The following is a 13672-nucleotide window of genomic DNA, read 5'->3' as shown; positions in this document are numbered from 1 at the left end:
GAACAGATAAAAAAAACTACTAAGAGGGATAATGTATTAAGTTGTTCATTAACAGTCAGGGCTATGCTGATCAAGCCACCATTTCCCATAGTGTCCACCTCACTCCAACAGGTTTCCCTCTTGGTGTTCAGTCAGTTGTCACTGATCAGGGAGAACATATGGTATTTGTCCCTTTGGGACTGGCTTATTTCACTCAGCATGATGTGTTCCAGATTCCTCCATTTTGTTGCAAATGACTGGATTTCGTTGTTTCTTACTGCGGTATAGTATTCTAAAGAGTACATATCCCATAATTTCTTTATCCAGTCTATCGTTGATGGGCATTTAGGTTGGTTCCAGGTCTTAGCTATTGTGAATTGTGCTGCAATAAACATTAGGGTGCAGACCTCTTTTTTGTTTGCCAATTTAAATTCCTTTGGGTAAATTCCAAGGAGTGGGATGGCTGGGTCGAACCGTAGGGTTATCTACGACCTTGTCTAAACAAGATAAGAGTCGGAGAACTCAGAGGGCTTCCATAGCCTTGGAAACTCATGACTGGAGCATAGGGAGATTACTGATGCCATAGACAGGAGTGTCAATTGGTAAAGTCAACAACAGGAGTCACTGTGCACTTACTCCTCATGTAGGGTCTCTATCCTTAATGTGCTGTACATTGAGATTTAATGCTATAACGAGTACTCAAACAATATATTTCACTTTGTGTTTCTATGGGGGTGCAAACTGTTGAAATCCTTACTTAATGCATACTAAACTGATCCTCTGTTAAAAAAAAAAAAAGAAATTATCAATTCCCAACTTGACTCTCACTGGGATTAAACATGACAATAGGTCTGCTCTGATTTCATCATCATTTAAAAAAAAATCATCTATTATTTTTCACTTTATGTTTCTGTGTGGGAGCAAACTGTTGAAATCCATACTTGATGTATACTAAGCTGATCTTCTGTATATTAAGATAATCAAAAATGAATCTTGATGTGAATGGAAGGGGAGAGGGAGTGGGAAAGGGGAGGGTTGTGGGTGGGAGGGACGGTATGGGGGGGAAGCCATTGTAATCCATAAGTCGTACTTTGGAAATTTATATGCATTAAATAAAAATTAAAAAAAAATAGTTATTAATCATAACTCTCAGTTTAAGCTTTTCTTACCAAATTTTCATGTTTGCTGATGTTTATATCTATGGGAAAATTGGGTCTCTGGATTGCAACCAATGAAAGCATCCAGACTAACAGTAATAAGGTCAACAGTCAGCAGAATGATGTCCAGCTGAACTGAAATAGATTTTCTTATTTGGTAGAGGGGTTACCTCCTGCATTATGCTGACATACTGACATAGACAGTAGATATTGGAGCCTGTCCCTTCTGCCAAATGGAGAATACCATATTTTGGTCCATCATATATATATTTATATATTATAATATATATTATATATTATACTATATATTTCTATACATAATATAGAATTGCATATAATTATTATAAATATATAATTGTATATATTATATATGAATTTGTTATTTATATATAAATAATTATTTCTGATCCAGCTCCTTACCAATGGATTGAAAAAGCAGTGAAAGATGCTCCAAGTACCTGGGTTCCTGGGACACACATCAGAGGAAAAGCTCCTGGTTTCAACCTGGCCACACTCTGGCTATTGAAGTCATCTCAATAATATATATATATATATATATAAAATACATATAATAAATTATATAATATTATCTGTTTATAATTATATATTATATAATATATTGTATGATAAATTATAATATATTTTATATATGAATATATTTATATACATAAATATATAAATAAATGTAAATATATATATAAGGAATTTATTTATGTAGTTGACAGGTTTACTTACAGAGAGTGAGAAGAAGAGACACAGAAAGGTCTTCCATATGCTCATTTACTCCCCTAATGACTGCAAAGTCTGCAGCTGGGCCAATCTGAGCTAGGAGCTTCCAGGTCTCCCATATTTTGGCAGGGACCAAAGCACTTGGAACAGCTTCTACTGCTTTCCCAGGCTATTGCAGAGAGCTGGATGGGAAAAGGAGAAATGGGGACTAGAACTGGTGCTCATATGGGGTGCCAGCATTGCAGGTAAAGGATTACACCACTGCACCACAGTGCTGGCCCCAGTCTATCCTTTATTAAGGAGATCTCAGTAATCATGTTCAGGTATTGCTGTCCTATATTCATGGCCAAAGTCCTAGCAGGCAACATGGTTTGGAGAATCATAAGCACAAGGTGTGTAGGAGACTTCATTTCTCATACAGCACAGTTAATAACAAGGTTCCAAGAGGGGAAATTACTTGCATCATAGTCTTTGAGAACTAATGGACATCACAGGTGATCTAAAGAATTTAGAAGGTTTGTGAGCCCCTAGAGTGAAAAAGTCACTGGGAGCACAAGGACAGTGCCTAGAGTTTATTTTGATGGATTTTAGCCCCTTGCATTGGAGGGAGGCCCGAAGAAGCTGGACTGATTAGTAAACCTCAGAAGTGTCTTTTCAAGGTGAAGGCAAACTGAGACTGAGGGGTTTTTGGAAAAACGTTGAACAAAAGACATTTCCCACACGTGGTTAAGACACATCATTTATCTACTGATTTTCATCAGATCTGTTAACATTAGGTATAAGGTACAGTGGACATGGTGGATGGCATATAGCAATATGATTTTAGTAATATATCATGAGGTGCTTTTTTTAAATGGATTTAGCAGGTAAAATTGGGCTACCTAATAGGATGTAGCTGGAATAATCACCTTTTTGTTAAATAAATCTGAGGTAATAAATGTTAGTGTATGAAGACATTGAGTTTTCTTTTATTGGGCCTTCTTGGTTATTTTAATCTGGGATCTGCGAATTCTCATTTTCTTTATTTTATTCCTCATCATGTCGGACCAACTCTGCTGCTTTGGGGATTTTTTTAGTACATCTGACATTTGGAAATTTAGACAATAGTATAGTTAAAATGAGATGTACCAAGTAAAGTATTTATTTTTATTCTGATACATATTTTGGAATTCTTCTAAAATTCCTATTGAGTATCCTTGTTAAATTTAGTTGCATCCCAGGTTAAGACTTATTGGAGGCAGGCTCCATGGCTCAATAAGCTAATCCTCCACCTGCGGTGCAGGCACACCAAGTTCTAGTCCTGCTGGGAGAGCCAGATTCTGTCCCAGTTGCTCCACTTCCAGTCCAGCTCTCTGCTATGGCCCAGGAGTGCAATGGAGGATGGCCAAAGTGCTTGGGCCCCGTACCTGCATGGGAGACCAGGAGGAAGCACTTGGCTCCTGGCTTTGGATCAGTGCCATGTGCCAGCTGCAGCACACTGGCGGCAGCGGTCACTAGGGGGTAAACCAACAGAAAAAGGAAGACCTTTCTCTCTGTCTCTCTCACTGTCCACTCTGCCTGTCAAAATAAAAAATAATTTTTATAAAAAGACTTATTGGAGCCACTTTAGTGATTACACCCATGAAACTTTGTTAATAAATGCAAATAGAACCTGGGAAAATTGATGTATATCTTATGCTGTAGAGACTTAAGATTGAACATCTTTTTTATCTTTTTTAATTATATAATTTAAAAACAAATTTTAGATTTTTTTTTTTTACTTTACTAAGTCACAGCTCTGGCCCCATTAATATGACTTAACAATGTTTTTTCCTCTCAGAATTATCTCTATTGTTTCAGTTAACTGCATGCCTTTTCTTTACATTCAGATTCCCTCAGCTGTCAAAGCTTATTCATCTTAATTCTGTTGTTCCTATTTCCCTCCCTTTTATTCTGTCCCTAGGCTAATTGGGATCATGATTCTCCATTCCTTCTGTGTGGTGTCACAGTAGGCTTGAAGTGTTCTTTTTCTCTTCTGATTTCTAAAGAAAGAAATTATGTATTCCCCCAGTTTAGATATTTTAATAATGCACTCTAAAACAAAGGTTAAATGTTCTTAATTTGACAAGAATTTTCGGGGCCAGCGGTGTGGCATAGTGGGTAGAGCCACCACTTGCAGTGCTGGCAGCTCATATGGATCCAGATCTCTGCTATAGCCTGGGAAAGCAGTAGAAGATGGCCCAAGTCCTGGGCCCCTGCACCCATGTGGGAGACCTGGAAGAAGCTCCTTGCTCCTGGCTTTGGATTGGCACAACTCTGGCCATTGCAGCCAACTGGGGAGAGAACCAGTGGATGGAAGACCCCTCTCTCTTCTCTGCCTCTCTCTGTGCAACTCTGACTTTCAAATAAATAAATAAATCTTTAAAAAAAGATTTTTTTCTAATTTTAGATTTGTTCTACTTCATTGCCACTTCAGGGTGTGTGTAAGGAGTGCATATCCAGTTTTTCTATTTTGGAATTTGGGGATTTTGTATTAGCTCTGCTGTGTATTCATTTTTCTTGAGCATTGGTGATATCTTCTCCTTAGTTGTATTAAGAGAGAGAGCAATAGCCCTCATGTCTTTTTAGGTAAGTAAGACATATTAAAAACAGAGCATTCAGTATACATTCATAGTATTTTGACTTGTTCAATTGATTTTCCTGACCTCCCTTGGATATTCTTGGTCTTTGCTGTACAACTTTCTATACTCATTAATTCTTTGATATTCCCAAATCCAGAAAATGAATGACTCAACAGCTGTGTTCCTGTATTTGCTGGGACTCAGGGTAAGAAGCAAAGTGGAGGTGTTCAGGAATCTAAAGTTACATGCTACATAGCAAAGCACATCATTTCCTATACAAAGTGACTGGGAAATCCAGAATCTTTTGCACACATATTGGATCCTGAACTATTACTGGACTATTCAGTAAGATTTTAATGTATTTATTTTCTGTGTGTGTGTTTGTATTTCTAAATAAACTCTGCTGGGCTACTTAACATTAACATGTATTGCAGAATTCTTTCATCAGTTTTTACTTTTAAAAAGTTTCTCTTTCAGTTTTATGGGAGAGGGTAGAAGTTTCCTGCTATGTAACTGAAAGTTCATTCATTCATTAAAGTTAAAAATATTTGTTGCAAATTGGTAGAATACTATTAATTCTCATGTGATTTACATGAAACTAAATACATTCTCTATTTTGTTTTGCTTAAAATTTCTGCATGTGTGGACTTCTTTTTTCCTTCTTGCCCCAAATCCCTTTGTGTATTGGGATGGCAAATGGGTTTTACACTGGAGAAAACATGTTATTTTGGCAAAGAAGTACTTAGCCTTCCTGCTTCAAGTATTCAAATATTGCATTGGAAATCAGTATATTTGTTTACTGTACAAATGTCCTTCATACAATTTTGTAATCTTCTGGGATGGGAGAGGAAGCAGGAAATAGGAGGATTATGGGTGGGAGGGATGTTTTGGGGGAGGGGAAGCCACTGTAATCCAAAAGCTGTACTTTGGAAATTTATATTTATTAAAAAAATTAAACAATTTTGTAATCTTCATCTTCCTTTTTATTTCATCCTTTTTAAAAAAAGATTCATTTATTTTACTTGAAAATCAGAGTTACACAGAGAAGGAGAGAGAGAGAGAGAGAGCAGTCTTCCAACCGCTGGTTCACTCCCCATTTGGCCACAATGGCTGGAGCTCTGCCAATCCAAAGCCAGGAGCCAGCAGCTTCTTTTGGGTCTCCTATGCAGGTGCAGGAGCCCAAGGGCCTGGGCCATCCTCTACTGCTGGATAGTAAGTCTTACTTGCCTAAAAAGATGGATAGTAATTTGAGTAGCCAGGACTTGAACTGGCACCCAATTGGAATGTCAGCACTGCAAGCCACAGCTCTACTTGCTACTCCACAGCATCGGCCCCCTAAATTCTTATGAGTATTGCTACACGATTGGAATTTATAATTGATAATGCTGAACAATTGAAACTGTCTTATTTACAATTGTAGGACTGGATATGGCAGTTCTACTTGAAGTAAAGTATGTAGCCTGCTTATTGTATGATTTTCGGAAAAGCATGTATTTATATATAACAGCAGATCTGTTAATCATTTAAAAGTGAATTGTCATGATTACCCAGATGTAAAGAATGCAATATGTGCTAATGAGTTAGCAGTCACAGACATTTAGAATTAGAGGGATTTTAGAACTTTTTCAATACTGCAGTTTTTATGAAAAACTAATAATTTTTTTTTATTTGACAGGTAGAGTTATATACAGTGAGAAATCAGAAAGGTCTTCCTTCCATTGGTTCAGTCCCCAGATGGCTGCCACAGTTGGAGCTGTGCCCATCCAAAGCCAGGAGTCAGGTGCTTTCTCCTGGTCTCCCATCCGGGTGCAGGGCCCAAGCACTTGGGCCATCCTCTACTGCCTTCCCGGGCCATAGCAGAAAGCTGGACTGAAAGAGGAGCAACCAGGACTAGAACACTTTGCCCATAAGGGATACCAGCACCACAGGTGGAGAATTAACCAAGTGAGCCACGGCGCTGGCCCCCGATAAATTTACTCTTAACAAAATATCAAAATATCTTATTTAGTATAAAGTTAGTAGTGAAAAGAGACTACCTTGTTGAACACAGAAATTTGAGATTATATTTCTTGGTATTAATTTGCATCTTAAGGCTTATTGCCTAGTTTATTTCAATATTTCAATCTAATATTACTAATAATATCTTGTACTTAGTGGTTCACTGTGTGCCAGACAATATTCTTTTGATTTTTTAAAAGATTTATTTATTTATTTATTTGGAAGTCAGAGTTACACAGATAGTGAACAAGAGGAAGAGAGAGAGAGAGAGAGGTCCTCCATCTGCTGGTTCACTCCCCAGATGGCCTAAAAGGTCAGAGATATGCCAATCTGAAACCAGGAGCCAGGACCTCTTCAGGGTCTCCCATGCAGATTCAGGGGCCCAAGGACTTGGGCCAACTTCCTACTGCTCTCCCAGGCTATAGCAGACAGCTGAATGGAAAATGGAGCAGCCTGGACTTGAACCGGCCTCCATGTGGGATGCCCCCACTGCATGCAGTGGCTTTACTAGCTACACCACAGCACTGGCCTCAAGACAATGCTCTAAAATGATGCATTAATTATTCCCAAATATTGAAAAGTGGCATGGTACACATTTGAATGTGTTGTTTTGTACTAGTTGTAGAAACAGTTTAAAATATATTTATATTTAAAAATGTAAGCTTTGATCTAAAGGTTTACTTTCCCTTAAGGTGCCTGTTTGGAAACTGAGAGATCATTGAAGTCTCAAGATAGAGTACAACTGATCTTATCCAAGCCTCCTTTATCACATGAGGATGCTAAATGCCAAGCCCAGAGAAGTAAAGTGAATTGTTCAAGGTCACATAGGTAAGTTGTGGCAGGGATAATTCTGTATTAGCATTAGGTATCCTGATACATAGGCCACTGTTCTGTCAATTTTGTACTCCTTCTGGAGTTAAAGATTCTAAGTTGTGGAAAATTGAATTTGGAAATTTAGTGGTTGCTATGTTGTTATGGTGAGAAATTTCTGTGTATAGCTATGAGTTGCTTAAATTTTATTCAATATATTTTTCTAGTATGTTTGCTATTTATTTGAAATGTATAACAAGTAGCTTCATCTATTTGCCAAAAAAAATTTTAAAGATTTATTTATATTATTTGAAAGTCAGAATTACACAGAGAGAGAAGGACAGGCAGAGAGAATGGTCTTCCATTCACTGGTTCACTCCACAGTTGGCCTCCATGGCTGCAGCTGTGCTGACTGGAAGGCAGGAGCCAGGAGCCTCTTCCTGGTCTCCTATGCAGGTGCAGGGGCCCAAGGACTTGCACCATTTTATAGTGTTTCCCAGGCCATAGCAGAGAGCTGGATAGGAAGTGGAGCAGCCAGGTCTTGAACTGATGCCCCTATGGAATACCAGCACTGCAGGTGGCAGCCTCACCCACTATGGCACAGTGCCAGCCCTTGCCAAAAGAATTTATAGAAGCTATTCCATATATACACTTAACAATTATTTAGTTACTTGACATGAACTATCCCTGCATATTTGAAAATTTTGAATGGTATCACTTGGGTTTTAAGAATGTTATATTTTAGGTCTCTTAATATTTTTAGTGATGATGTTTTAAAGGCCCTTTCTGTTTTATGAAAAATGATAAGGATTTTGTTTTACAATGGCCATAGTATTACTACTTAAAGCAATAGATTAAATAAAACTTTTAAACAAAGTCATTTAATACTGAATTCTAACACACTGGTATATTTTAAAGTGAGAAGCCGGATTTCTTTCAGATATTCTAAAGAAGAATGATAATCAAAATTGAAGACATCTACAGTTTTTAATCACTTGTTTTAAATATTGGTCATAATGGTCCAATTTTGAGTTTAATTTTAATTAGCTTTTAAATGATTCAATATGTTTTATAGAAAAAATTCGGAGAACATAATTATATACTCAACCTCCCTCCCTTCTTTTTCCTTCTTTGTCATTTTTTTTAGCTTATGAAATGACATTTTCAGTTTACATTACATTAAAAAGGGTTCTTGAATCAAGGGACAAGTTTAACAGGCAAAAAGCAAAAAGATCGTAATTTAGAGGGAATACAGACAATGGCTCTAAACAATATTTGAATATCACATCTAAACAATATTTGAATAAATTGATAAATATTTTAATTTCTCCTACTAAAATGCTCAAAGTCTTTAATTATTTATCAAATATTAGTGCAAAATTATGGATTTAAATGATCCCAAAAAGTGATGAATTTTTGTGTAATAAAGTCCAATTTTTGTCAAGGCTTTTTGACAGTCTCACAGAAAACTTATGTTTGTGAATGGGAAGAATAATACCAAAATATCCATACTACCAAAAGCAATTTGCAAATTCAATGTAATCCCAATCAACATACCAACGATGTTCTCAGAGCTAGAAAAAATGATGCTAAAATTCACATAGAAACATGAGAGATGCTTAACATCTAAAGCAATATTATAAAGCAAAAAAAAAGCTGGAGACATCACACCATATTTTAAGACATATTACAGGGGTCAGCACTATGACAAAGCAGGTAAAGTCACCGTCTGCAGTGCCGGCATCTCATATGGGTGCCAGTATGTTTCCCAGCTGCTCCACTTCTTATACCCCTCTCTGGTATAGCCTGAGAAAAAAGTAGAAAATGGCCAAAGTCTTTGGGCCCCTGCACCTGCATAGAGACCTGGAAGAAGCTCCTGACACTTGGATTCAGATCAACAGAGCTCCGGCCATTGTGGCCATTTGGGGAGTAAACCAGTGGATGGAAGACCTCTCTCTCTCTCTGCCTCTACCTCTCTGTAACTCTGCCTTTCAAATAAATATACTGCAAAAAAAAAAGAAGAAGTGTTAGCACTGATATAATAACAGACACATAGTTCAATGGAAAAGACTTGGTAGCATAGAAATAAACCCAAATTTCTACCAGCAACTCATATTTAACAAAGGAACTCAAATGAACTGGAGAAAGAAGAATCTCTTTCACAAGTGGTGCAGAGGAACTTGATTATCCATATGTAGAAGCCTGAAAAGAGACTCCAACATCTCTTACACTATGTGAAAGTGAACTCACAGTGAATTAAAATGTAATCATAAGACCCAAACCCAAGTAAACATAGGGAAACTCTAAATATTGTCAACACACAATAGCTTTTGGGTAAGATTCCAATAGCAATAGTCACAAAAATAAAAACAGAGACATTTGAGTATATCCAACTAAGATACTTCTTCACAACAAAGTAAACATCAGAGTGTAGATACAATGAACAGATGGCAGGAAAAATTAAAACTCTGAATGTTTACAGATTTCCAGAACATTTACATGAATTGGAAAAACTCCAAAAAATACAGTGAAGAAACAGGCAAGGATCTGAATAGACATTTCTCAGAAGAAATGTACATGGTCAAAACATGTGAATATGCCCGATGTCACTAGCCATTATGTAAATATAAATCAGAACACCATATCAGTCTCCAACACCTGTGGGAGAATACAACACTCAGGTGTTTGTGTGTGCAGCAAGTGGGTTTAGAGGACCCTGTTCACCTCTGGAGAGCAGAGCCTACAGGGAGGTAAAGAAACCTTACTGCGCAGGGGCATGCTAATCTTCTCTGTATCATTCCAATTTTAGTATATGTGCTGCCGAAGCGAGCACATGTGCTGCCGAAGCGAGAAAGAGATGAAAAGAATTTATCTCAGCTAGCCACTAATATTCAAGAAACAAGGTCTTCAGGAAAGCCAACTCAACTGACATTTTCATGTCATTGTTAAATAAAGGAAAAATTATCTAGGTTCAGCAATACGTAGTTTATAAGAGAAAGACTACAGAGTAATTTCCTTGGCATAGAAATAACTTTGTTTTTTTTTTTTGTTTGTTTTTTTTTATCCATGAGGGCTTGCTATCACCACCACACACCCACATCCCATATACAAATGCCTGGCTTGAGTGGTAGCTTCTCTGCTTTGAGGCAAGTTTCTGCTAGTGTGCACCCTGGGAGGAGACGGAGGATGGCAGAAGTGCTTGGGTCCCTGCACCCAAATGGGACATCCAGAATGAATTCCCAGTTCCTGGTTTTGGCTTGGTCAAGCTTTGGCTATTGCAAGTGTCTGGGGAGTGAAGCAGTGGTTCCCTCTTCCTGTCACTCTGCCTTTCAAATCAATAACTGTTGTTGGTAATGACTAATAATGATATTCACTGATTGTCAAATTTTGAATCTATTAATTATAGACAATTTCTCTTTGTATTTTTAAACTTTCATAATGTTCTGTAGCCAATTTCATCACTAGAAATAAAAACTTTTCCTCAAAAAAAAAAAAAAAAAGAAACCTTACTGCTTTCCTAATGTGCTTATTAAGTTCTTGACCAGCGCCTGTTAGTCTTGCCACAAACTTTCTAGTCTTACTACTTTCCTTCTTCTTCTTCTTCTCTGTGACTTGTAAAATAGTATACATTCTATATACTGTGGATACTTTTGATTTATTTTATTCCTTCGGTCTCCTATGAAGTTCCTCCACAAAAGCACAGCCCTCAAAATATTCATTCATTTATGCAGTCTGCAGATTTCATGAGCTACTAAATTCCAAGTAGTATGTTAAAGGCAAGATCTGGGCCTAAGAGAAAAGTGGTCTAAATTCTGTGCCTAGAAGAGGATTTGGGACATAGTAGAACTTCAGTGAAGTGCTATGTGAATGACATGCACTCATTAAATGAGTAATCTAAAGCATACACTTCATTTAAGCAACACAGCAGCCCTACTCACCTCAGGTAGAGCAATTGAGAGGAATAATGTGAACAAAAATAAGACATCAATAAGTTGAATAATAACAGAGAAAAAACAAAATGAGATAGATGCCAACATTACTGAGCTATTTTTGAGGAATTAAATTGATAGAGGGGCTGGCATTGTGGCCAAGTGGGGAAAGCTGCAATCTGTGAGGCCAGCATAACATCTGAGTTCCACTTTGAGTTTAGGAATCTCCACTTCCAATTTAGCTCACTGCTAAACACCTGGGAAACCAGCAGAAGATGGACGAAGGACTCAGGTCCTTGCCACTCATGTGGGAGACTTGGATGAAGCTCCTGACTCCAGCATGCCCCAGGCTCAACTGTTGAAACTCTCTGGGGTGTGAGCCAGCAGATGAAAGCTATCTATGTCTTTCCCTCTCTCTCTAAATCCACCTTTCAAATAATAAAGATTTAATAAACAAATTAACTGATTTCAAAATACACAAAAACATGAACAATACTATATCATTTTTATGCCAAACTGATAAAAAATAACAAATGCTAGAGAGCACATGGGAAAAGAAAACCATCATATATGGTGGGTGAAAACACAAGTTAGTACAGATGTTATGCAGAACAGTATGGTCATTCCTTAAAAAGGATAAAAATTGGGGCTGGCGCTGTTGTGCAGTGAGTTAAAGCCCTGGCCTGAAGGGCCAGCATCCCATTTGGGTGCCAGTTCTAGTTCCAGCTGCTCTTCTTCCAATACTGCTCTCTGCTATCTCCTGGGATAGCAGTAGAAGATGGCCCAAGTCCTTGGGCCCATGCACCCATGTGGGAGACCCAGAGGAAGCTCCCGTCTCCAGGTTTCATAATGGCATAACTCTGGCCTTTGTAGTCATCTGTAGAGCGAACCAGCTAATGGAGGACCTCTCTGTGTCTCTACCTCTATTGTAACTCTTTCAAATAAATAACAAAAATTAAACTAAGATAAAAATTGACCTACCATGTGAGAGTTATCTTGCTCTTGGCTATATAGAATAAGGAAATTTTATTAGAAGGAAAGGAGGAGAGCATATCAAAGATACAGCAATTTTCCCATAACACAGCCACTATAACACAGTTCACTGCAGCCAGGATTTGAAACCAATCTAGCTGTCCATCAATGAAAAACAATGGACAGGGCAACCTCTTTTAGATACAAAAAAAGAACAAAATATTATTAAATTAATTGAAATAAGACAGAAGCAGGAACACAAATGTCACCTGGTCCTTGTCGCATGTGGAAGTGAAAGAAAATAATGGATCTGAACACAGAACTGTGATTACTAGAGGCTGAGAAGGGAAGCAGCTAGGGATAGAGGGGGATTGGATAATAGGTATCAAAAATCAAAGAGGCAGAAAGAACTTCTGGTGTTCCATAATATAATGAGATGACTACATTCAACCATATTAGGTTCTGTGTAAAGAACTGAAGGAGAGGAGCTGGTAGTCTCAAATCATGGAGAAGAATTAGAAACTGTAGTTGCTTGGGGGCCAGCATTGTGGCACAGTGGGCTAACACCCTGGCCTGAAGCACCAGCATCCCATGTGGGTACCAGTTCTAGTCCTGGCTGCTCCTCTTCTGATCCAACTCTCTGCTATGGCCTGGGAAAGCAGTAGAAGATGGCCCAAGTCCTTGGGTCCCTGCACCCAAGTGGGAGATCTGGAAGAAGCTCCTGGTTCCTGGAATCAGATTGGCAGAGCTCCGGCCATTGTGGCCATCTGGGGAGTGAACCGGCAGAGGAAGACCTCTCTCTCTCTCTGCTGCTACTTCTCTCTGTAACTCTGTCTTTCAAATAAATAACTCTTTAAAAACTTAATAAAACTGTAGTTGCTTAGCTTGATCACTTTTTACTGCATAAATGTGTGCAAATATTGCACTACACCCTGTAATAATGCATGACTAGGACACATTAATCACAAATTATTTCAATGAAATTTTAAAAATTAGAAGCATTTCTTTATATTAACAATGAACTATTTGAAAATGAAATTAGAGAAACATTTCCATGCATAGCAGCATAAGAACCAGGAACCAATGTCTTCAATGTTATCAGTGATGAATCAGATTCACAGCCCCCAGCACTCAGTTTTTGCCATACTTTACCATGGCAATTGTGGGCATATAGTAGTAAATCAATGGACAGGAATCCTTTGTCTCTAAATCTGCTAAATAAATAAACAAGGAATTCATCAAAGAAAAAGAGATATCAATTTGGATGCCAGGCACAAAAACACATGCACTTGAGCTATCCTCCAGTTTGTGATGCCAACAAATCTTTCAGACATGTTACATTTTCAGAGACTTTTCTGTAATCTTGCTAAGCTTTCTGGAAATCTGCCTTATAGCAAAGGGTTTCCCAATTCCATTACACTCATGATATTTCTTTTGTGTGATATATTAGTTTACCATCTAGAGATAATTTATGGTACAAAACTTTTCTATGCATGCA

At 37.8% G+C, this 13672-nt stretch overlaps 1 long non-coding RNA gene and 1 pseudogene across 6 annotated transcripts in view; one reads left to right on the top strand and one right to left on the bottom strand.

The window, feature by feature from the left end:
- Positions 1-10782, top strand: part of LOC149119069 (uncharacterized) — an 85138-nt gene extending 74356 nt beyond the window's left edge. For 5 of the 6 annotated variants that reach the window (XR_016228818.1, XR_016228817.1, XR_016228814.1 and 2 more), the window contains exons 2-3: positions 7156-7291; positions 10345-10782. This is a non-coding gene — a long non-coding RNA (uncharacterized LOC149119069). Of the gene's footprint in view, positions 1-4620; positions 4671-7155; positions 7292-10344 lie in introns of those variants that run through there. The other variant, XR_016228819.1, reaches the window with a different exon arrangement.
- On the bottom strand, positions 10039-10106 carry LOC149119070 (U6 spliceosomal RNA; annotated as a pseudogene).
- Positions 10783-13672: the final 2890 nt, after the last annotated feature.

The sequence above is a fragment of the Oryctolagus cuniculus genome, unplaced genomic scaffold (assembly GCF_051225735.1).
Source record: "Oryctolagus cuniculus isolate XC-2025 breed Fujian yellow rabbit unplaced genomic scaffold, ASM5122573v1 ptg000041l, whole genome shotgun sequence".
Taxonomy (NCBI): Eukaryota; Metazoa; Chordata; class Mammalia; order Lagomorpha; family Leporidae; genus Oryctolagus; species Oryctolagus cuniculus.
Note: the sequence above shows the minus strand (reverse complement) of the source record. Positions and strands in the feature narration are given on the sequence as shown.